This window comes from Amblyraja radiata, chromosome 12 (genome assembly GCF_010909765.2).
Source record: "Amblyraja radiata isolate CabotCenter1 chromosome 12, sAmbRad1.1.pri, whole genome shotgun sequence".
Classification (NCBI taxonomy): Eukaryota; Metazoa; Chordata; class Chondrichthyes; order Rajiformes; family Rajidae; genus Amblyraja; species Amblyraja radiata.
In genome coordinates, this window is record NC_045967.1 from 2,195,687 (window position 1) to 2,222,060 (window position 26,374).

At 44.2% G+C, this 26,374-nt stretch overlaps 1 protein-coding gene across 2 annotated transcripts in view; it reads left to right on the plus strand.

Moving 5' to 3' along the window:
• The first annotated feature begins 236 nt into the window (after nt 1–236).
• LOC116978856 (probable G-protein coupled receptor 174) overlaps nt 237–26,374 on the plus strand; it is a 46,983-nt gene continuing 20,845 nt past the window's right edge. For both annotated transcript variants that reach the window (XM_033030102.1, XM_033030103.1), the window contains exon 1: nt 237–395. The gene's annotated coding sequence lies outside the window, so the exon portion shown is untranslated. The remainder of the gene's footprint in view (nt 396–26,374) is intronic.

Here is a 26,374-nt window from a genome sequence, read left to right on the forward strand (position 1 = left end):
CCATGCTGTATGACTGAGCAGGGAGCTGAATATGTGCAGATGCTCTCGTTGGCAACTTGGACGCCCGCATTTCGTTGTGTTCTGTGAAACCCCCAGAAGTTCAAACACATTTCAACAACACCCTGCCGAAACTGCCCGCTCTCCAGTTTACCAGCAGGCAAAGAAATCCCCCGCCGCTTGCAGACTTCATTTACATAAAAAAAACCACCGCAAACACAAGCCGAGTGGAAAAAAAAAACGGAAATGTAAAATGTACAGGCTTTACACAGTCCACGCAGCTTCGCTTCGAACAGAACCGCACCTTCGCTGGTCTGGTGGCCGAATTACTGTTACATCAGTTGAAGTCTTGATAGCAGATCACACTCGCGACATGTTTCAACAGTTGACCGCGGCGGGTAAGTGTTCTCAGTGGGGAATATGTACGAAACTTGCATGTTCGACCCTTGGAAATGTAGCAGCATTGTGTTCACGAACAAGTCCGCCGCATTACCAAGGCCTTTGAAGTAATGCGATATGCTATGGGTTCAACCCCTTAATCGAAAGGGTTAAGGGTTTTCACCCTTAAATGTTTAGGGTTAAAAGATGAACCCTAAATCTCTTGAAGGGTTTCAACCCTTAATCTTTCAACACGGAAATGCCAGTGATGTGGAGACACCGGGGAAAGATGTTGAGGGGGGAAAAAAACAAGCGGCTGTGGAAACCCGATGTGGACCATTTGTGAAGGAAAATGGACTGTGATCTGTTCATCCAAAGGCTGCAGTAGAATCTGTCAGATTCTATTCCGGAACAGTCCACGTTAACAACGAATACTGCTCAAAGGGGAAACATTAGTCACCATGAGTTTGTCAGAAGTTAGGAGGAAATAAGGAGCCTTACATCATAGAGCAGTATAATCAGTGAAATATTCTATTGTATAAACGTTATATAAACGAATGCAAACCCAATGCTAGCATTTATTTCAAGAGGGACAGAATACAAAAAAACAGGGTTGTAATGCTGGGGCTCTATAAGGCGCTGGTCAGGCCGCATTTGGAGTATTATGAGCAATTTTGGCCACCATATCTGAGAAAGGATGTGCTGGCTCTGGAGAGGGTCCAGAGAAGGTTTACAAGAATTATCCCAGGAATTAGCAGGTTAACATATAATGAGTGTTTGACGGTACTGGGCATATACTCGCTGGAGTTTAGAAGAATGAGGGGGGGCCTCATTGAAACGTAAAGGATAGTGAAAGGCTTGAATAGAGTGAATGTGGAGAGGATGTTTCCACTAGTGGGAGTGTCTAGGACTAGAGGTCATAGCCTCAGAATTCAAGGACGAAGGAGATGAGGAATAATTTCTTTGATCAGAGGGTGATGAAACTCTGGAATTCTTTGCCACAGAAGGCTGTGGAGACCAAGTCAGTGGACATATTTAAGGCAGAGATAGATTCTTGATTAGTACGGTTGTCAGAGGTAATGTGGAGAAGGCAGGAGAATGGGGTTAGGAGGGAGTCACGATTGAATGGCAGAGTCGACGATGAGCCGAATGGCCTAATCACATGATCTAAAAATCTTATGATGACTATATCAAAATAGTAGTTATGGTAACAAACAGATTGCAATGGGAAGTGAGGGAAATGATTGTGTTAATGATCAAGAGAAACCAAACATTCAAATGCAGATGGCTTTCGATGCTTTACTGAATCCACACTCGGCAACTTTGTACATCTGATTGCAGAAGCACACACTTTGCATATGTGGGTGTCATGGAACTTGGCCACCTTTTAATAGGACACAATGCGGTCGATAATCACCCTATCTCCATATTAATGTTTATGCCTCCAATGGCAAGTTATCTTTGCTGCGATGTTTTCCATGATAAGGGATCCAAATCAGGATGAAATGTATTGCTGTTACAAGGTAAAATTGTGCTCCTTCACCACCAACAAATACAAGTTTGAAAAGCAAAGAGCCTTGGTCAGACCATATCTTGGGCATCAAAGCAGTGTAACTAGTACAACCACTGCCTCTCAGCACTAGAGACCTGGGCTCAAATCCATCATTGGATGCTGTCTGTGTGGAGTGTGCACAATTTCCCTGAGATCAGATGGATTTCCGTCCATAGCTGAAAGAAGTGATAGATTAATTTGACACCGTAATTGTCCCAAGGTGTATGGTAGAATCAGGGGGGAGATGATGAGAATGTGGGGAGAATGAAAAAGTGATATTAATACAGGATTAGTGTAAATATGTTGATGGTCAGCATGGACTCGGTGGGCTCATTTTAATATAATATCATTCTGTGACTCTATGAACATTTCAATATTTGGGCACAGTGTCCTAGAAAAGAACTATCTGCACAGTGGCGTAGCAGTACAGCTACTGCTTTACAGTGCCAGAGACACTGGTTCAATCCTGAAAGCGGGTGCTGTCCTTACGAAATTTGTACATTCTCCCCATGACCTGCGTGGGGTTTCTCCCAGATATTTGGTTTCCCTCCACATGTTATTTACAGACGTACAGGTTATTTGGCTTGGTATAAATGTAAAGTGTCCCTAGTGTGTGTAGGATAGTGTTAATGTCCAGGGATCGCTGGTCGGTGCAGACTCGGTGGGAAAAAGGGCCTGTTTCTGCACTGTATCTCTAAACTAAACAAAAACTAAAATCAAAACACTGCAGAACTCTTGAGATCAAAATTAAAAATATCCTGATCACACTTAGCAGATTTGTTGAAAGAGAAGTTGAGTGAAACTTGCAGGTGAAAGACTTTTCATCAGAACTTGGACATTTTCATTATTCCAGTTGTGGTGGAAGTGTCTCAACCTGGAAACTTTGGTTCTCTTTTGACAGACGTTGCCTGAACTGCTGAATGTTACCAGAATATTATGTTTCTATATAACAAATTATACCCGGCCTTGAAGAGATGGAAGGGCAAGTTCACTAGAAAGCAACATTTGCAATGACAGAAACTACCTTCTCCACACGATGAGGAGATGCAAAGCTTAGTGGCAGTTTGGGTTGGGATGACAATGTAGAGAAACTTTGAGAAGTTATGGACAGACAGAATAAGGGAATGGGGAAGGGTATGGTGCACAGAATGTGGAAACATGCGAGGTGTTGACCGTGGGAGAAAAACAGAATTGGAGATAGTTGATGCTGAATGAGACTTGGGGTTCTTGAAAATGAACCGCTGTAAGTTAACATGCAGGTTTAGCAAACATGTAGGAAGGCAAATGGTAATCCGGCCTTGATTGCAAGAGCATAAGAGAAGATGGAGATCAAATAATACATCATCTGGAATATTGTGTAGGTCTACCCTCCTATGCAATAGAGGAAGTGAAGTGAAGGTTCACCAGATTGATTCTGGAATGGCATGTCTGTTCTAGGAGGAGACATTTCACATATTGGACTTGGGTATTTTAGGAAAATAACAAGGTATCTCATTGCAATGCTTTATTAATTTAACAAGAATAAAATGGTCAGATGCTCAGACGTGAATCTGCAGGCAGATCAGAGGAAAGGATGTTTTACACTTATTTTCCCAATGTAGCATTTTTTTCTTCTCATAACTGCCCCTCCAGCCTTATCATCTGAATCTGAATCTGAATCTGATCATCATTTCTGTTATATTAGTTCAGTTTAGAGATATAGCGTGGAAACAGGTCCTTCGGCCTACCAAGTCTGCACCAACCGACAATCTAGTAAACTAGTTCTATCCTACATTCTAGGGACAATTTACAGAAGCAAATTAACCTCCAAACCTGCACATCTTTGGAATGTGGGAGGAATCCGGAGCACCCGGAGAAAACCCACATGGTCACAGGGAGTATGTAAAATTCCATTCAGACAACATCCATAGGCAAGATCGAAGCCAGGTCTCTGGTGGTGTAAGGCAGCAACTCTACTGATGTGCCACTGTGCTGCCCTGTGTGTATTCTGACTTACTTGACTGTGCCACCTGACCTAGCTGATTGGACCAGGTCATGGAGAACTGGTGGTGCCTTGTGGCAGCGGTTGCCTGCAGTTCGTCTGTCTTTTTTCTTTTTTTTTGTCCTGTTAGCATATGTTTTTGGTTTATTTTTAGCTGTGTATATGTGAGGGGGCGGGGGGAGGGGGTCTGGGGGAAACTTTTTAATCTCTTCCCTGAACGGGGGACGCGACTTTTCCCTTGTCGTGTCTCCGTTGTCGTTGGGGCCTAACATCGTGGAGCTGGCGGCCTCCATCCGGAATCGACCTGAGGGCTCCAGCCATAGAGCCTGCGGACTCACCATTGCGGAGCAGGCTGACTTCGTAGCTGTGTTGGCGCTGCAGCTGCACCCGACTTCGGAGCTTCGTAGGTTCGTCCGCAGGCCCTGTGGACGGTGGAGACGGGAGCTCACAGGTCCCTGGTGGGAGACCGATTTTCGGGGAGCTCCTGCAATGGCAACTTCTCCCGCCCGAATCGAGGGGTTTGAATCGGCCCGAAGCAGGGGCTTACATCGCCCGGCGTGGCTTAAACAGCCGCGGGACTTACTATCGCCCGCCGGGGGCTTTAACATCGGGAGCCACAATCGCCTTGACGTTGCAGTTAGGAGAACAAAGCACAAGGAAGAGATAAGACTTTTGCCTTCCATCACAGTGAGGAGGTGTTTGGAGATTCACTGTGATGGATGTTTATGTGGAACTGTGTTAATTGTGGGTTTTGTTGTTTTTTTTTGCTGTTATGACTGCAGGCACGAAATTTCGTTCAAACCTAAAAATGTTTGAATGACAATAAAGGGCCATTGAATTGAATTGAATTGAATTAAGAAATGGAAGTTCAAACTTTTTTCATACATTTCAAAACCTTTAGTTAAGTTTTACCATCCCTGTCTCTGATATCTCCACCAGTCTTACAATCCTTTCCGATATCTGTTCTGGGACACCAGAACCAACTGTTGAGCGTTCCTGAGGTGCTGTGGGCCCAAAGGGCCTGTCCCACTTGCATGCGATTGCGTGCGTTTGGCGCGACCAAACGGAAGTGGAGTTCACGTGAAGTACGGGCTAAGTACGGGCTAAGTACGCGCTAAGTATGCGCTAAGTTCGCGCGTGACATCATTTGTGTGATGCTGACCAATCAGCTGGGCAGGAGGCGGGCCGACTGAATTTGGGCATCGCACAGCGTTGGGCAGTGACGTCATCACGCAATGCCACGCCGGGCGGTGACGTCATCGTGCAACGCCACGCGCTAGGCGTACGCCGTCAAGATGCTGTGTATGCCGTCATGATGCTGTATACGACAAAAACGCAAGATGCTGCGTACGACCGCAATGTGCCTGCGTGCGGACAGGCCGTAGGCGCGCGATATTTTCAGACACTGCAGGAATTTCGGAGCCCCGCGCGATGTCAGGACCAGCCCTGCACAGTGAAGGGAGATGCCACGTGATAACGCCAATTATATACTTACATATACAGGATTAGTTTTTTTAACAGCTAGTTAATATGTGGGCAGCTGTCTTTTGCATACTGAGTTATTTATTGTAAGTTGATATATTTAGTTCGATAGTTAGATAATAATTTGGCTTTGGGCTTGGTTTTCTTAGTTGAGCGCTTATCCTGGAGTTATAGCACAAGTACTTTGTGTTCTCATTGTAATTTAACCTCTCTAATTTATCAAATCAAATAAAGATTATGGATGAAGGATAATCATGACACACAAGTAACATTCTTTAAAATGCACCTTATTTAATACAACAAGTAACACGCTAAATACAAATTACTAAATTGATAAATAAGATTACATTATCAGTTTAGTTTATTGTTACGTGTACCGAGGTACAGTGAAAAGCTTTTCCGTGCTAACCAGTCAGCAGAAAGACAATACATGATTACATTCGATCCATTTACAGTGTATAGATACATGATAAGGAAATAACGTTTAGTGCAAGGTAAAGCCAGCAAAGTCCGATCAAGAATAGTCCAAGGGTAACCAATGAGGTAGTTAGTAGTTCAGGATTGCTCTCTGGTTGTGGTAAGATGATTCAGTTGCCTGATAACAGCTGGGAGGAAATTGTTCCTGAATCTGGAGGTGTGTGTCTCCACACTTCTATACCTTTTGCCCGATGGGAGAGGGGAGAAGCGGGAGTGGCCAGGGTGTGACGCGTCCTTGATTATGCTGCTGGTCTTGCCTAGGCAGTGCGAGGTATAAATGGAGTCAATGGAAGGGAAGTTTGTTTGTGTGATTCATAAAAATGTCAGATTACAATTGTGAATGTACATTAAGTATGTAAAGTTGGTGGTCACAGAGTTAATACATTCTGGTTGGCCCCACAAAAACATTTTACAACTAAGTTACAGCAATTTCCATTCACTGACCCACAACGGATGTGCATTCTTATTGCTAATTTGTAAACAAATGTATTGGCCAGATTTTCAATTAATAGAGGGACAATGACACGAGAAAAATAGTTACAATGATGGTTGGAAGGGAATTTATGCTGGAGATTAATGAGCTTCTAAATAATAAAAATTGTCTCATCATTAACTTCAGGCCCCAAGGGCATGGACAAATATGCAATTGCAAGTCACAGTTCAAAGGTTTGACATTGCATATTAAAAATTAGATATTTTTGTTCATTTGGTTTCTTGTCTATGGCTCAATGTCAATGGATGGCAGAAAGTTGAGACTGAGTAGATCCATAGTTTAGTTTACTTTCAATTAGTTTAGTTTAAAGACACAGCACGGAAACAGGCAACTTCGGCCCACCGAGTCCGCACCGACCCGCACACGTTATCACTATCCTACACACGCTAGGGACAATTTACACTTATACCAAGCCAATTAACCTACAAACCTGTACGTCTTTGGAGTGTGGCAGGAAACCGAAGAATTCGGACAAAACCCACATGGTTACGGGGGGGACGTACAGACTCCGTATAGACAGCACCCATAGTCAGGTTTGAACCCGGTCTCTGGCGCTATAAGGCAGCAACTCTACCGCTGTGCCTCCATGTTGTCCTACATGGTGTTCATAGATAGGAGCTACAACGAGGAGGTCATGTCTAAGGTAGTGGGAGAGAGTAGATAGTTGACCACCAGCATAGGCAGCAGGAAAAGAGTGCAGGCGGCGTCTGTGCCATTCCCCTTCAGAACAAAACTTTCAGATATTGGAATGACCCGCCTGGGTTAAGCAGCAGTGGGAGGTCAGTGGCTCCATGCTTGGCTCTAAGGCACAGCGAGGAAGGGTAATGTCAGGCACAGCCATAGTGGCAGGAAACCCATCAGTTAGGGGGAGAGACTGGAGATTCTGTGGCACCAATTGAGACTCCAGAATGGTTTGTTGCCTCTCTGGTGCCACAACAGCTACACGACATTCACAAAGGGGCTGTTGCAAGCTAGGAGTCATTGTGCATGTTGCACAAAACACATGGGTATGAGAAGTGATGAGGTCCTGTAAAATGAATATTAGGGAGTTAGGCAAAAGGATAAAATATACAAGATAATGATCTCAGGATTACTCTGGGTGCCACATGCTAGTGAGAATAGCAACAGGGAGATAGCATGGATGGATGCCTGGCTGATGAGTTGGTGCAGGGAGCAGGAACTCAGATTTTTGGACCATTGGGGTCTCCTGTGGGGCAGAGGTGACCTGTACAAGGGCAACGGGTTATACCTGAACTGGAGGGGAATCAACATCCTGACAGGTAGTTCTGTGTGTACTACTTGGGAGTATTTAAACCAGATTGGCAGAGAAGGTAGATTCAATGCAGGACAGAGGCAGGTGAGAGTCCATATGGACAGTAATGAAAGAAAGTTTAGTGGACAGGATAGGCAGGAGCAGGGCAGGGAGCAAAGAAAGACTGTTGGATTGAATTGCAATTTTTAAAAATGTGAGGAGCCTGATGGTTCAGGTGGATGAAGCTCAGGCGTGCATAGGTACCTGTGACTGGGATGTTGTAATCATCGCAGAAACCATTACAGAAATGATTACAAAAACCCCAAATGGAAACCATGGATGAACCGCGCGGTACATGCACAGGATAAGGCCCACTGCATACAAGTCAAACGACCCTGAGCGATGCAAGAAAGCCGGTGATGAACTCTGCAAATCCATCAAGGATGCCAAGAGACAATACCGGGACAAACTTGAGTCCCAGTATAATCACTCAGACATACGGAGAATGTGGCAAGGTCTGAATAAGATAACTGGCTGCAAAGTAACATCATTATTGGTGATAGTGTGACCTGACCCGATGAACTGAACGCTTTCTATGCTCGCTTCGAACAGAAGGCCAACAGGGAGGTGACACCTGGCCCTGTAGCAGAGGTTAGATCAACTTTCCTGGGGGTAAACTCACAAAAAGCAACTGATCCAGACAGAGCTCCTGGCCATGTCCTTAGTAGCTGTGTGGACCAGCTAGCGGGAGTATTTAATTTCTCCCTACTCCGCTCTGAGGTACCCACCGGCTTAAAGACCACCATCATCCCGATGCCGAAGAAAAGCAAGACCTCGTGCCTAAACGACTACTGTCCAATGGCCTTGACATCCACCATCATGAAATGTTTTGAGAGACTAGTTGTGAAACGCATTAAATCCAGTCAACCCAGCGGGCTTGACTCACTGCAGTTCACCTACTGCCACAACTGGTCCACGGCCGATGCTATCACGCTATTCCTACACTCATCCCAGGAACATCTGGATGAGAGAGACACCTACGTCAGTCTCCAGCTTCATCGACTACAGCTCTGCCTTTAATAGCATTATATCATCCAAGCTCATCACCAAACTTGTTGGACTTGGTGTCAGCACTCATCTCTGCATCTGGATCCTTGACCACCAGACCCCAATCAGTGAGGAGAGTGAACAAATCATCCTCCACGATAATCCTCAATACTGGACGTTCTCAGCCGCCTTCTTTCCTCGTTGTACACCCACGATTGTGCAGCAACGTACAAATATTTTCAACTTACAAATTCATAGACGACACCACCATTGTAACCCGAATATCAAATAATGATGAGACAGATTAGGGGAAGGAGATTGAGAAGCTCGTGTCCTGGTGTCGACACAGCAACCTTTCTCCCAATGACAGCAAGCCAAAGGGATATAGTGATCGACTTCAGGAAGCCCCAGTTTGCATTGACGGCACCAAAGTAGAGATGGTTGAGAACTACAAATTCCTTGGAGTCAATATCACCAACAACTTCTCCTGGGCCTCCCATAATGAAACAATGACCAAGAAAGCACACCAATGCCTCTACTTCCTTAGAAGGCTTAGGAAGTTTGGCATGTCCCCAATAACTTTCACCAACTTCTACAGACGACAGATGGCGCAATGGGCCAAGTGTTCGGCTGGCAACCGGAAGGTAGCCGGTTCGAATCCCGCTTGGAGTGCATACTGTCGTTGTGTCCTTGGGCAAGACACTTCACCCACCTTTGCCTGTGTGTGAATGTGTGTGAGTGATTGGTGGTGGTCGGAGGGGCCGTAGGCGCAGATTGGCAGCCACGCTTCCGTCAGTCTGCCCCAGGGCAGCTGTGGCTACAGAAGTAGCTTACCACCACCGAGTGTGACTGAGGAGTGAATGAATAATGCGATGTAAAGCGCCTTGAGTATTAGAAAGGCGCTATATAAATCCCATCCATTATTATTATTATTACAGATGCTCCATAGAACGCATTTTATCAGGATGCATCACGGCTTGATTTGGGAACAGCTCCATCCAAGACTGCAAGAAATTGCAGCGAATTGCGTACGCAGCCCAGACCATCACACAAACCAACCTCCTTTTCATTGACTCCATTTATACCTCGCACTGATTCGGCAAGGCCAGCAACATGATCAAGGATGAGTCGCACCCTGGCCACTCCCTCTTCTCCCCTCTCCCATCGGAGAGGGGAGAAGTCCTGAGCTACTTTCTACCTCTTTGGTGACCCTCAGACTATCTTTGATTGAAGGTACACAAAAATGCTGGAGAAACTCAGCGGGTGCAGCAGCTTCTATGGAGCGAAGGAAATAGGCAACGTTTCGGGCCAAAATCCTTCTTCAGACTTTGCTGGCTTCACTTTGCACTAAACATTCTTACCTTATCATGTATCTTCACACTGTGAATGACTCGATTGTAATCATGTATTTCCGCTGCCTGGTTAGCACGCAACAAAACATGTGACAATAAGCTAAACTAAACTAAACCAGGCGAAGAGAGGGACAGGACTGGTAGCTTAATGTTCCAGGTACAGGTGCTGCAGGTGAGATAGAGGTTGTGGTAAAAGAGGAGGGGATGTTGCTTTACCGATTAAGGAGGGTGGCAGGATTTTGAAATGATAATACTATTGGTTCATACAGTGATGTTATATGGGTGGATCTGAAAAGTAAAAAGGGGATAACCAACTTGTTGGGAGTGTATTATAGGCCAATGTATAGTCAACAGGAATTAGAACAACAAACATGCTGGGGTTTTGAAGGCAGCTGTAGGACAATATGATTGTGATGGTAGGGGAGTTTAAATGTCCCAATATAGAGAAGGATTGTCTTAGTGTCAAGGCTGTAGACAGGTAACATTTGTCAAATGTGTTCAGGAAAGTTTCCTCAAGCAATATGTAAAGCCCCTACAAGTGAGAGGGCAAAGCTGGATGTACTCCTAGTTGAATGGGAAGCCAAGTAACTGTAGTGTCTGTGGGGAATTTGTTTGGGACCAACAACCACAGTTCTTTTAGCTTTAAAATAGTTAAGGGCCTGTCCCACTTTCCAGAGTTACTCACAAATTCTCCCGAGTTTTCCCCTTGATTCAAATTCGGAGAATATCCGTAGCGAGTCCGTAGGAAGCCGTAGGAGCCTGTAGATATATTATGCCAGCCGTAGGTACTTAGGGCATCAGGTAAGTCGGGACATTTTTTCCAGCCTGACAAAAAATGTCCACGAGTACAAAGACAGTCGGGAGGAGGAGTTCGTAGATCACAAAAATCTTGAGTTTTTTTTTTTAAGGTCCTTTCAACTCGGCAGAGGACCTGGGAAAGTGGGACAGGCCCTCTATGGATAAAGACAGGGGTGGCCCCAGTTAAAATTTTGAACTGGGGAAAGGCTAGATTTGAGGGTATTAGAGAGGGAATTAGTGAAGTTGATTTGGGTAGGTTGTTTCTAGGCAAAAGAACATCCGGAAAGTGGAATGCTTTTTTAAAGAGTGATGACGAGAATTCAGGACATGCATGTTCCTGTGAGAGTGAAGGGCATGGCAGGTGGGAGTAAGGAAGCTTGGGGGATGAGAGAAAATGAGGCTTTGGTCAGGACAAAGGAGGCATGGGACAGGTATAGGCAGCTGGGATCAAGTGTATCCCTGGAATAATTTGGGAACTCAGGAGCATACTTAAGGAAATCAGGAAGGCAAATAGGGCTGGATATAGCTCTGCCAGATAATATTAAGGACAATCCAAAGAGATTTTATGAGCATAATACAGGAAATGGAGAAAGGGCCCCTCAGAAACCAAAGCAGACATGTCTGTGGAGTCGCATGAGATGGGGAAGGTTCACAATGAGCATTTCTCCATTGTTTATACCATGGAGATAGTCATGAAGATTGGGAAACTTGGGACAATTAATGGGGATGTCTTGAGGACAGACTGGATTATGGTCGAGGTGGTGCTGGCTATACTAAGGCGTATGAAGTTAGATAAATCTCCTGGGCCTGAGCAGATATATCCAAGGATACTTTGGGAAGATATCGAAGTAATTGTGGGAGCCTTGGCTGAGATGTATTAATCATCATAGACACAGGCGAGGTGCTGGTAGACTGGAGGGTGGCTCCTGTTGTGCCTCTACTAAAGAAAGGCTGCAAGGAAAAGCCTGGGAACCATAAATGAACTATAAACCCTAGGAGCAGTGCTGAGCTACTATCTACTTCTTTGGTGATCCTCGGACTATCCTTGAATGGACTTTGCTGGCTTTAGCTTGCACTAAATGTTATTCCCTTATCATATATCTATACACTGTAAATGGATCGATTGTAATCATGTATGGTTTACTGCTGACTGGTTAGTCCGCAACAAAGCTTTTCACTGTCCCGCTGTACGTGTGACAATAAACTAAACTGAACTGAGTGGCACTTTAGCGCAGCAGTAGAATTGCTGCCTTTTAGCGCCAGAGACAGGGGTTCAATCCTGACTACGGGTGCTGTCTGTACAGAGTTTTTATTTTCTCCATGTGACCGAGTGGGTTTTCTCTTGCTGCACCCCTACTTTATTTAATCCCAACGGCTCTTTTTTAGTCCCTGCTTTCTCTTGCTGCCCCACCGGGCTTGAAACAAACTCACTTGCGAGCTCAACAGTCGTTTCCTCAATCCTTCTCAGCATAGCTCCTGGAGCCAAAGCCTCAGTTTTGCAGTTGGGCCTCAACCCAGCGCTCTATCCCCAACACAGTCACTACACTAAATCTTACCTTCCTTTTAGTGGCTGCGGTGTCCCTTTCTTAGCCAATCAAATGCCTGCTGCTCTAAATGTTCCACCTATTCAATCAAAAAAATCTCTCTATTTTCCAGCCAATTTATCAAAATTAAATTGTCTCCTCTCAAAATGGCTGCTCACCCACTATCTGCATGATTTAAGGTCGAAAAAAACGTAGGCCTGTATTTGCGTTCCTATTATTGGATGCCTTGTCTCTTGGCCCGTTCTTTAAATGTCCTTGCTTTTCAATCAAACAATCTACAAAGCTTGATTAGTGAGTTTGCAGATGACACTAAAGTGTGTAATATTGCAGATAACAAATATTGTTATGAAATAACTGCAGAAGGATCTTAATCAGCTGGGCAAGTGGGCTGAGCAATGGTTAATGGCGTTTAATGCAGATTTGTGTGAGAGGTTATATTTTGGGAAGTCAAACTAGGGAAGTACCTTCACACTGAATGGCAGGGCTCTGGGGGGTGTTGTAGAACAGAGCAATCTTGGAGTTAAGGTTCGTAGTTCCCTGAAAGTGGCATCAGCCAGGGTATTGAGTGTAGAATGTTCTAGAATGAACTGTAATGTTCTATTAGAGTTGTACAATATGTTGGTGAGGCTGCATTTGTGTTCAGTTGTGGTCACCCAGCTGTAGGAACAATGTTGTTGAGCTACAAAGAGTGCAGAGAAGACTTATAAGTATGTATTGAGGGCCTGAGCTATAGGGAGAGGTTGGATGCCTGACCTGTTGAGTTATTCCAGTGCTTTGTATCCTTTTGTAAAAACCAGTATCTATCATTCCTTGTTTCTATGACATGAACACTGAATTCTCCTATTTTAGGAAACTAAGCTACCGACAGCACCCACTTCCTCTGGCTGCTCATCCCATATCGGACATCCCATCCCATAAATATATAATCCACCTCTATGTGAAAAGATTGCCCTTCAAGTCTTTTTTAAATCATTCCCCTCTTACCTTAAACCTATGTCCTCTAGCTTTTGACACTCCCACCATGAAGGAAAGACCATGGCTATTCACCTTATCTATGCCTCTAGTTTTACATAGGTACATAGAAAATAGGTGCAGGAGTAGGCCATTCGGCCCTTCGAGCCTGCACCGCCATTCAATATGATCATGGCTGATCATCCAACTCAGTATCCTGTACCTGCCTTCTCTCCATACCCCCTGATCCTTTTAGCCACAAGGGCCACATCTAACTCCCTCTTAAATATAGCCAATGAACTGGCCTCAACTACCTTCTGTGGCAGAGAATTCCAGAGACTCACCACTCTCTGTGTGAAAAATGTTTTCCTCATCTCGGTCCCAAAAGATTTCCCCCTTATCCTTAAACTGTGACCCCTTGTTCTGGACTTCCCCAACATCGGGAACAATCTTCCTGCATCTAGCCTGTCCAACCCCTTAAGAATTTTGTAAGTTTCTATAAGATACCCCCTCAATCTTCTAAATTCTAGCGAGTACAAACCAAGTCTATCCAGTCTTTCTTCATATGAAAGTCCTGACATCCCAGGAATCAGTCTGGTGAACCTTCTCTGTACTCTCTCTATGGCAAGAATGTCTTTCCTCAGATTAGGAGACCAAAACTGTACGCAATACTCCAGGTGTGGTCTCACCAAGACCCTGTACAACTGCAGTAGAACCTCCCTGCTCCTATACTCAAATCCTTTTGCTATGAATGCTAACATACCATTCGCTTTCTTCACTGCCTGCTGCACCTGCATGCCTACTTTTAATGACTGGTGTACCATGACACCCAGGTCTCGTTGCATCTCCCCTTTCCTAATCGGCCACCATTCAGATAAAAGTCTACTTTCCTGTTTTTGCCACCAAAGTGGATAACCTCACATTTATCCACATTATACTGCATCTGCCATGCATTTGCCCACTCACCCAACCTATCCAAGTCACCTTGCAGCTACCTAGCATCCTCTACACAGCTAACACTGCCCCCCAGCTTCGTGTCATCCGCAAACTTGGAGATGTTGCATTCAATTCCCTCGTCCAAATCATTAATATATTTCGTAAATAGCTGGAGTCCCAGCACTGAGCCTTGCGGTACCCCACTAGTCACCGCCTGCCATTGTGAAAAGGACCCGTTTACTCCTACTCTTTGCTTCCTGTCTGCCAGCCAGTTCTCTATCCACATCAATACTGAACCCCCAATACCGTGTGCTTTAAGTTTGTATACTAATCTCTTATGTGGGACCTTGTCGAAAGCCTTCTGAAAGTCCAGATATAACACATCCACTGGTTCTCCCTTATCTACTCTACTAGTTACATCCCCGAAAATTTCTATAAGATTCGTCAGACATGATTTATCTTTCATAAAACCATGCTGACTTTGTCCAATGATTTCACCACTTTCCAAATGTGCTGCTATCCCATCTTTAATAACTGATTCTAGCAGTTTCCCCACTACCGACGTTAGACTAACTGGTCTGTAATTCCCCGTTTTCTCTCTCCCTCCCTTTTTAAAAAGTGGGGTTACATTAGCTACCCTCCAATCCTCAGGAACTACTCCAGAATCTAAAGAGTTTTGAAAAATTATCACTAATACATCCACTATATCTGGGGCTACTTCCTTAAGTACTCTGGGATGCAGCCTATCAGGCCCTGGGGATTTATCGGCCTTTAATCCATTCAATTTACCTAACACCACTTCCCCGCTAACCTGGATTTCACTTAGTTCCTCCATCTCATTTGACCCCCGGTCCCCTGCTATTTCCGGCAGATTATTTAAGTCTTCCTCAGTGAAGACAGAACCAAAGTAGTTATTCATTTGGTCTGCCATGTCCTTGTTCCCCATGATCAATTCACCTGTTTCTTACTGCAAGGGACCTACATTTGTTTTAACTAATCTTTTTCTCTTCACATATCTATAAAAGCTTTTGCAGTCAGTTTTTATGTTCCCTGCCAGTTTTCTTTCATAATCTATTTTCCCTTTCCTAATTAAGCCCTTTGTCCTCCTCTGCTGGACTGAATTTCTCCCAGTCCTCCGGTAGGCTGCTTTTTCTGGCTAATTTGTATGCTTCATCTTTTGTTTTGATACTATCCCTGATTTCCCTTGTTATCCACGGATGCACTACCTTCCCTGATTTATTTTTTTGCCAAACTGGGATGAACAATTGTTGTATTTAGCCATGCAGTCTTCAAATGCCTTCCATTGCATATCCACCCATTAAGAATCAATTGCCAGTCTATCTTGGCCAATTCACATCTCATACCCTCAAAGTTACCTTTCTTTAAGTTCAGGACCCTTGTTTCTGAATTAACAATGTCACTCTCCATCCTAATGAAGAACTCAACCATATTATGGTCACTCTTGCCCAAGGGGCCACGCACAACAAGACTGCTAACTAACCCTTCCTCATTACTCAATACCCAATCTAGAATAGCCTGCTCTCTCGTTGGTTCCTCTACATGTTGGTTTAGAAAACTATCCCGCATACATTCCAAGAAATCCTCTTCCTCAGCACCCTTGCCAATTTGATTCACCCAATCTATATGTAGATTGAAGTCACCCATTATAACTGTTTTACCTTTGTTGCACGCATTTCTAATTTCCTGTTTGATGCCATCCCCAACTCCGCTACTACTGTTAGGTGGCCCGTACACAACTCCCACTAGCGTTTTCTGCCCCATAGTGTTTCGCAGCTCTACCCATATCGATTCCACATCCTCCAAGCTAATGTCCTTCCTTTCTATTGCGTTAATCTGCTCTCTAACCAGCAACGCTACCCCACCTCCTTTCCCTTTCTGTCTATCCCTCCTGAATATTGAATATCCCTGGATGTTCAGCTCCCAGCCTTGGTCACCCTGGAGCCATGTCTCCGTGATCCCAACTATATCATAGTCATTAATAGCTATCTGCACATTCAACTCATCCACCTTGTTACGAATGCTCCTTGCATTGAGACACAAAGCCTTCAGGCTTGTTTTTACAACACTCTTGCCCCTTATACTATTATGCTGAAAAGTGGCCCTTTTTGATTTTTGCCCTGGATTTGCCTGCCTGCCTCTTTTACTTTTCACCTTGCTACTTATTGCTTCTACCCTCATTTTACACCCCTCTGTCTCTACGCTCACACATTTAAGAAACCCTTTCCCTCTAACTCCATCCTCAACGATCCCATTCGACACCCCACCCCCCTTATTCAGTTTAAAACCACCCGTGTTTTAAACTGAATAAGGGGGGTGGGGTGTCAAATTATTTAATTAAAAAATCACTCTTGGCCTCCTAATCTCCAGGGAAAAAAAAAACAGTCTGTCCTGTTCGAATAACTCAAACCTTTCAGATCTGGTAAATCCTTTTTGCACCCTCTTCAGTCTAATCACACCCTTCCTATAGAAGAGGAACCAATACTGTGCACAGAATCCCAAGCATGGCCTTACAAACGTCTTATAACTTGACACCCTGTACCAAAATACTAACTGATAAAGGCAAGCATGCCTTTATTACTTCATGCCTTCCCACCCATGTACCTGTTTGGGAAGTCAAATAGGGTTAGGACATTGGGGTAAATGATACGGTATGTTGATGAATAGACAGAGACCAAGTCCAAAGTTTCTTGGAAGTGACAACACTGGCTGATAGGCTGGTGAAGAGGGCATATGGAACTAGCCTCATAGGTTGGGACACAGAATATAAGAGTTGGGATGTTGACAAACCACTTGGCCAGGCCACATATTGAACTATCTTGTACAGTTCTGGTCACCACATTATAGAAAAGATGGATTGATTTAGCGAGATTCACCAGGATGCTGTAGGGATTGGAGAACTTTTATTTTGATGAGGGAATGGACACATTGGGCTTGTTTTCCATGCAGTGAAGGAGACTGAGAGATGACAGAAGGAAATACATTTTGAGAGGCGCAGGTGAGTTAGATCTTTCAATCTTTTTCCCATGGTAGGAATATCAAAACATGGTAGGAATATCAATATCAAAAGCTGTAAGGTATTGGATTACAATGGTAGGAAGAAGTTTGTTATTTACTCTGTAGTTGATATTTGGAATGTACGACCAGAGGGGGTGAAATCATAAATAATTTTAAATTTAAGCGGCATTTAGACAGACAATAAAATAATACGATACAATACATTAATACTTTATTAGCCAGGTTTGTTTTGCAACATAAAAGGAATTTCATTTGCCAAGTCAGTCATACAAATAAAAAGCAACGGAACACACAAAATACATTTTAACATAAACATCCACCACAGTGACTCCTCCACATTCCTCACTGTGATGGATGGCGAAAAAAAAGTTCAAATCTCTTCTCTTCCCTTAGGATATGGTCCTAATGCAAGAAAATGTGATTAGTGTGGGTAGGCAACAAAGTTGGCATGAACATGGTGGGTCTAAGCACTTGTTTCTGTGTTGTACAACTCTATGACACTCCTATTAACTAGAAGGATTTTATTTTTAAACAGCAAATTTGTCTTCTTTGGTGCACTGTACCTAAAGATCTGAGTTTTCTGACCTTTTCAAAGGAAAATAATGAATAGTTGCATTAGGATATATCGTTCCAAATTATGAAACAAACTTTCAACTTAAAATGCAGCGATCTGCATTTGACCTACAAACTGAATATGTAACTCCATTAAGTAAAAATTATCTGCTGCCTGATAAGCCTGTTTCTATACATGAATGGAACATTGATGTAGTGTGAAAAATGTATGAAAGTAATGAGATACAATGAAATAGCACAGCTGGTTTTTCACAATGCAAGAAAATATTCTTGCATTGTGAAAAATGTAATTGATTAATTTGTTTCAAAGGTAAAGTAAGAGATTGTAAAACATGTGTACAAGCACATTTATGTAAATTGTAGCTTGACTACTTTTTTATTCCATGTTGCAACTTTGTTGGTTACAATATAGATACTGAACCTTTCATAATCTGGGTGCATTCTTTTGTCAGTTTATATTGTGACTTGCGTAGGTTTATCATTAGAGTAGTGCACTCATTTTTTTAGTTTTTATTTCAGGAATTGGGCATTACTAGCAAACCAGCCTTAGAACGGAAGAGATGAGCACAGGAACAGGTTCTTGGGCCCACCATATCTGTGGTGGCCATGATGAAAATCTAAATTAAGCCCATCTGCTATATATGGTCTGTACCCTTAATTTCCTGTCTGTTCACGTGTTTGGCTAAATGCCTCTTAAATGTCACTATTACATCTGCTTCTACCATCTCCCCTCGCATTGCGTTTTTAGCAGCTACAATCTCTACCGAAAGGAACTTGCTTCATACATTTCCTTTAAAGTTCATTTTCTAACAAAGCTATGCCATCTTGTGTTTGACATTTCTGTCCTTGGATAAAGACTGACTATCTACCCTATCCATACCTCTCATAACTCTATAAACATCTGGCAGGTTATCCCTCAGCCTCTGATGCTCCAGCAAAAATAATTTAAGTTTGTCTACCTCTTCTTATAGTTAATATTCTCCACTCCAGGCAACATTCTGGTAAACACAAAAAACTGGAGTAACTCAGCGGGTCAGACAGCATCTCTGGAGAAAAGGAATAGGTGACATTTTTATGTCTATCTTTGATTCATACCAGCATCTGCAGTTCCTTCCTACAATATTCGGGTAAACCTCTTCTGTACCCATTCAAGTTCAAGTTCAAGTTCAAGCTCAAGTGAGATTATTGTCATGTGTCCCTGATAGGACAATGAAATTCTTGCTTTGCTTCAGCACACAGAACATAGTAGGCATTTACTACAAAACAGATCAGTGTGTCCATATACCATAATATAAATATATACACACATGAATAAATAAACTGATAAAGTGCAAATAACCGATAATGGGTTATTAATAATCAGGTATTTGTCCGAGCCAGGTTTAATAGCCTGATGGCTGTGGGGAAGTAGCTATTCCTGAACCTGGTTGTTGCAGTCTTCAGGCTCCTGTACCTTCTACCTGAAGGTAGCAGGGAGATGAGTGTGTGGCCAGGATGTTGCGGGTCATTGATGATACTGCCAGCCTTTTTGAGGCAGCGACTGCGATAAATCCCCTCGATGGAAGGAAGATCAGAGCCGATGATGGACTGGGCAGTGTTTACTACTTTTTGTAGTCTTTTCCTCTCCAGGGCGCTCAAGTTGCCGAACCAAGCCACGATGCAACTGGTCAGCATACTCTCTACTGTGCACCTGTAGAAGTTAGAGAGAGTCCTCCTTGACAAACCGACTCTCCGTAATCTTCTCAGGAAGTAGAGGCGCTGATGAGCTTTCTTGATGATTGCATTAGTGTTCTTGGACCAGGAAAGATCTTCAGAGATGTGCACGCCCAGGTTTTTGAAGCTCTTGACCCTTTCAACCATCGACCCGTTGATATAAACGGGGCTGTGGTTCCCCATCCTACTCCTTCCAAAGTCCCACAATCCGTTCCTTGGTTTTGCTGGTGTTGAGGGCCAGGTTATTTCGCTGGCACCATATGGACAGTTGCTCGATCTCTCTTCTATACTCTGACTCATCCCCATCAGTGATACGTCCCACAACAGTGGTGTGATCAACGAACTTGATGATGGAGTTTGCACTATGACCGGCTACGCAGTCATGAGTATAGAGTGAGTACAGCAGGGGGCTGATCACGCAGCCTTGAGGTGCTCCCGTGCTGATTGTTATCGAAGCTGACACATTTCCACCAATATGAACAGACTGTGGTCTTTCTTGCTTAATCACATATTTCCTGTGGTGTGGTGACCTCATGCTATTGTGTGGGAGAGATTTGTGTGACCAATTTTCTCCTCGGATCCCTTTAATCCTCCTACCTCTTACCTCTGCTATCTCTCCATAAATTGCCCTCGGTCAGATGTACAGTATTTGGACCACTGCACCTATGCCAACCACCACTAATGCCACATGCCTACATTAATTCCGTATTTCCGTGTCATACAATCATAGGGCTGTACAATGCACAAACAGTCCCATTGACAGCACTTGCCTATTGATAACGAATTTTGTTTCTTGGGTGACTCCCATTTGCTTGTATTTGACATTTCAGACTTCCTCAGTTATCTGCTCCACATATGGCTCCCATAATTTTACATACCCCTATCACATCATCTCACGGTTTCCTTTAACTAAGGGAAAGCAAACCCAGACTATCCAATCTGTTCTAATAACTCAAACTATTCAGTCAAGTGGGACTAGGGTAGCTGGGACATTGTTGAACGGTGTGGGCGAGTTGGGCCGAAGGGCCTGTTTCCACACTGTATCACTATGACTCCAGCCAACATCCGTGAAATTTTTTCTGCGCGCCCTCTAGTTCAATCACATCTTTCCTGTAGTGTGGTGAAGAGACCTGCACACAATAATCCATGTGCTGCCAAACCAATGGTTCGTACAACTGTGGATAGATATAAAATGCTGGAGTAACAGTGGGACAGGCAGCATCTCTGGAGAGAAGAAATCGGTGACGTTCCGGGTCGAGACCCTTCTTCAGATTGACAACTGTAATGTCCCGTCTCATCTCTTGCACTCATTGCCTCATTCATTGAAAGAAATGTGTAGCCATTTTTAGGGAACAATGTGCTTGTTGCCCAAGATCTCTCCATTCTACCACACTAGTCCTTTCTCACATCAATCCCCATGGAATACTCGTGGCCTCCAACCTGAAAAACAACTCTCGACTCACACCCACTGACTCCTACAAAACAATATTGTACCCATTTGGCTAGCTCAACCTAGGTTACATGCACTGTATCTAATATTCCCTTATCATGTATTTATACACTGTAAATGGCTCGATTGCAATCATATATTGTCTTTCTGCTGATTAGATAGCATGCAACAAAAGCTTTTCACTGTACCTCGATGCACGTGGCACTAAACTGAACCTGAAACATTCAGACTAGCCCAACATGAGGGACCTTGTCAAAGGCTTTGTGAATGCCCATGTAGACAGCTACAACCACCCTGCCTGCTCAGTCTTTTCTTCAAAAATGTGCTTACATTTAAGAGGCATGATATCCCACAAAGAAAGCCACGCTGACTATCCTTAATCAGTTGTTTAAGAAGGAATTGCAGATGCTGGAAAATCAACAAAATGCTGAAGAAGGGTCTTGACCCGAGACGTCGCCTATTTCCTTCGCTCCATAGATGCTGCCTCACCCGCTGAGTTCCTCCATTCTTAATCAGTTCTTGCCTTTCCTGTCTCTCATAATCCCTTCCAATAACTTTCCCACTGCTGATGAAAGCACACTGGCTGGTCGAGCCTCAGCTTATCACTGCTGCCCTTCAGTGGTGACCCTTCGGTATTCCGATGTCTTACATGTGGAATACAAACGTATAAAAATGTCTGTCGGAGCCCCAGCCATTTTCATTGTTATTTCCCATAACATGCTAGGATGTGTTTGCTCAGGACTTGGGGATTTTCCACCTTTTCAAGACTGCCCTACACTTCCCCTTTCATCATATTGACATGTTCCCAAAGATGGGACAATTAAATTCTTACTTGCTGCAGCACAACAGAATATGTGAATATGAAAACATTGTATATAACGGGGAAAAAAAGAAAAAGTTCAATAAATAACAAACATAGGGCAAATAACAAATAATAATATAGTCTTTTGCAGTTCAGAGCTCATAGCTTATTTGTTGTGTTTAATAGCCTGATGGCTGTGGGGAAGTAGCTGTTCCTGAACCTGGATGTTACAGTTTTCAGGCTCCTGTGCCTTCTTCCTGATAGCAGTGGTGAGATGAGTGTGTGGCCAGGATGGTGTGGGTCCTTGATGATTTTGGCTGCCTTCTTGAGGCAGCGACTACGATAGATCCCTTCGACGGTGGGGAGGTCAAAGCCGGTGATGGACTGGCTTGGTATAAATGTAAGGCTGTCCTTAGTGTGTGTTGGGTAGTGTTAATGTGCAGGGATCGGTGGTTGATGCGGACTCGGTGGACCAAAGGGCCAAAGGGCCTGTTTCTGTGCTGTGTCTTTAAATTAAACTAAACTAAATCTTTCCCTTCTCATGTTAAACCAATATGCTCTGGTTCTTCATTCCCCTATCCTGGATTTAAAAAAACGCTGTACATTCATCCCATCATTTCCTATCTGTGCATTCAACCCATTTCTCGAGTGTTGGCAAAATCTTAATAAATCTTCTCTCCCACTCTTTCTAGCTTAATGGCATCCTTTCTATAGGAGGGTGGCCAAAACTGAGCACAATACTCCAAATGCAGCCTCACCACTGTAACAATGTCCAAACCTCTATACTCAATACACTGAATGATGAAGGGCAATGTACCAAAAACCTCCTTTACTACCCAATGTACCTGGTACACACATTCAGGGAACGATGTATCTATATTCCTGTACTCTTAGATCTCAGTGCTCTACAACACCCCACAGCGCCCACTATTCACTGTGGAGTTCCTGGGCAGGTTCTACTTCCCAGAATGGAACACCTCACACATATCTACATTAAACACCATTAACCCAGCTAATTTACTGTAATTTGTGATAACCATCTTCACTGTCTATGATACTTTAGTGCCATCTGCAAACTTACTAATCATGGCTTGCACACAAATCTAAATTGTTGATATAAACCAGTACAAAAAAAACAACCTACCACCACCCTCTGCTTCCTTCCATGAAGCCAACTCTGGATCCAGCTCTCCCTGGATGCCATGCAATCCATCCATCCAGAGCAGCCTCGCATGTAGAACCTTATTAATTGGAGTCCATATGAACCACATCTATGCCCTCGTCAACCTTCTTGGTTATTTCTTTAAAAAACTCATTCAAATTCATGAGCCTCGATCTCCCACATACAAAACTGCTGACAATCACTCATCAGTCTTTTTCTATCCTAATGTATAAATATCTTAACCCTCACAATCCTATCCAGTAACTTCCCTACCACAGCTATTAAGCTCACTGGTCTATAGTACCCAGGCTTTTCCTTGCAGCCTTTCTTAAATAGAGGCACAACATTAGCAAACCTCCAGTCATCCACCACCTCGTCCATATCTAATGATGATTCATATATCTCAGTCAAGGCTCCTGCAATTTGTTCTCCAGTTTTCGAATGTCCTCGGATATATCAGATCAGGCTCAGGAGATTAATCTAACTTTATACCCTTCAGGCCATCCAGCACCTCCTTAACCAAAATACAGTCCTCAAGACATTTCAATTTGCCCTCCCAAGTTTTATATCTTGCCATCTTTCTCCACAGTAAAAACAGAAGAAATATCCATGGAAGATCTTGTACATGTGCTGTGGTTCCTCACATAGATGACCACTTTGGTTGCCCCTTTCCCTTAATCCACATAAAATATCTTTTAATTCTCCTTTACCTTTACCTTACCTGCCAGATTTATCTCTAGCCCTCCTGATTTTCTTCTTACTAATGCTCCACAGTCCCCTAAAATTCTCCAAAGATACACTTGACGCCCACTGCCTCTACCTGTCCCATGCCTCTTTCTTTTCCGTAACCAGTGTCTCAAGATCTTTTGTCATCGAGATTTCCTTACTCCCGCCTTCCTTGCCCTTCGCTTCAACGGGAACCTCATTTTCACACATTTATGTCCAGAATGAGACTTCAGGAGGTCCCATTCTGGAGAATACGCCCCAATCTCCATTTATGGGGAAAGTGTGGAGAGAGTGTCCAGCTTTAAGTTTCTGGGCACTCACATTTCAGAAGACCTCACATGGTCCACAAACACCGCCACGCTGGTCAAGAAGGCACAGCAACGACTGTTCTTCCTGAGGACATTAAAAAAGACTGGTCTGCCCCAACAGCTGCTGACAACGTTCTACCGCTGCACCACAGAGAGCATACTAACGTATGGCATCTCTGTGTGGTATCTCAGCTGCACGGAGGCGGAGAGGAGAGCTCTACAGCGCGCCGTCAACAGAGCGCAGAGGATCATCGGGACAGAGCTACCAGCCTTGGAGGGCATCTACCACACGCGGTGCCTCAGGAAGGCCCTCAGCATCCATAAGGACTCATCACACCCCTGCCACGGTCTGTTTCAACTACTTCCCTCCGGCAGACGTTACAAGGCCTTCTACGCCCGAACCTCCAGACTCAGGAACAGTTTCATCCCAAGAGCTATAGCGGCTCTGAACCGGCCCTAATGAGTGCCCCCCCACCCACCCCCTTTGGACAGTCTCCCTCAGATGGTCACGTCAATCAATTCAGCTTGTTTATTTATGTATTGTATTTATTTACCTTGTACATCAGTGGAGCTGCACACTAAATCTCGTTGCACTGACGTGCAATGACAATAAAAGATATATTATTATTATTATTATTATTATTATTAAAAGCATCCCACTTTCTGGACACCCCTTTGCTTGCTGATGACCTACTCCAATCCACTTTTGCAAGTTCATGCCCAATACCATCAAAGTTGACATTGTTCCAATCGAGAACTTTAACTTGTGGATCAGCCCTGTCCTTATCCACACTAGAAGTGGGAAAACGCACACCTCCAGATTCAGGGACAATTTCTTCCCAGCTGTTACCAGGCAACTGAATCATCCTACCTCATTGGTGACTCTCAGGCTATCCAAACGTTATTCCCTTATCATGTATCTACACACTGTGAACGGCTTGATTGTAATCATTTATTGTCTGACTAGATAGCACGAAAACAAAAGCTTTTCACTGTACTTCGGTACACATGACAATAAACTAAACTAAACTATTTTAAAGCTAACAGAATTGTGGTCACTCTTCCCAAATGGCTCACCCACTGACACCTACTTGCCTTTCAGGCACGGGTTATTGATTGGGGACGATCTGCCATGATCACAATGATTGGCGGTGCTGGCTCGAAGGGCCGAATGACCTCCTCCTGCACCTATTCTCTATGTTTCTATGTTCTCAACTTCCTAAGAGTACGTCAAGCTCCGTTTCGCTGGCCCGGGGCAGCCGGCAGCCTGAAGCCGCGGTCTGCACAGCTCCAGCTGGCGCGGCGTCTACAGCCCGGGATCCCTCGTGGGGGACCCGGGGGAAGAAGAAGCCATCACTGCCGGCCCGCGGCCAACTTCTACCGCGGGTCCGGCATGGACTTACCATCTCCCCTGGAGGGGAGCTTCGACCACCGACCCTGCGGTCTGCGGTGCTTCTGGCTGCGGCGTGGCGGGAACCTTAAATCTTCGACCGCCGGTCTGCGGCCTACACCAGCCTGAAGCCGCGGTCTCCGGTGGGGAAGAGCCGATCCTGGACTTACTTTGACTTTGTCCCTTACCATCTGGACGCCCGCAGCAACGGCTGCGGAGGGTGGAGGTCCTGACCACGGGGGAAAATGGAGGAGGACTGGCCAAGTTCTGTGCCTTCCACCACAGTGATGAATGCTGTGGTGGATGTTTGTGTTACATATTTATTGTGGCTGTGTGTTCTTTATTATTGTACCGCTGCTGACAACCCAAATTCCACCGACCCTGGTTGTGTGGCAAATAAATTCTATCAATCAATCAATCAAGCTCTGCCCTCTCCCTTGTGGGGCCCTCTACATATTGACTAAGGAAAATTTTCCTGAACACATTTTACATTTTCCACCCTGCCTAAGCCCCTGACACTCTTGCAGTCCCAATCAACACTGAGAAAGTGCAGGGGCCAGTGAAAATGACAAAGAATGAGGGGTATATGTAACCAGTGTAATGGGAGGGAATGGGATGGTTAAAAAACGGGTTTAAAAGGCATGCAGGATCAGTAGCACTGTAAACAGAGGTACAGCGGAGAATAGTAAGATTAAACGAGAACTTACCAGTTTGAAGTTTGATCTGTATTTTATGAGGAGTAACGTTGAGGGATTACGTGAAGAACCCCGCTAGGACGCATGCGTGTCATTCTTCAAAGCAGTGGTGTGAAATCACAGATAACTGTAATGACTAAACATAGTAAGATTAGAGAAGAGATACCAGTTGAGTATATGATCAAGGGTGGGAGCGGAGGGCACGTATTCCCTCAACGTTACTCCTCATAAAATAAAGATCAAACTTCAAACTGGTAAGTTCTCGTTTAATCCTACTAT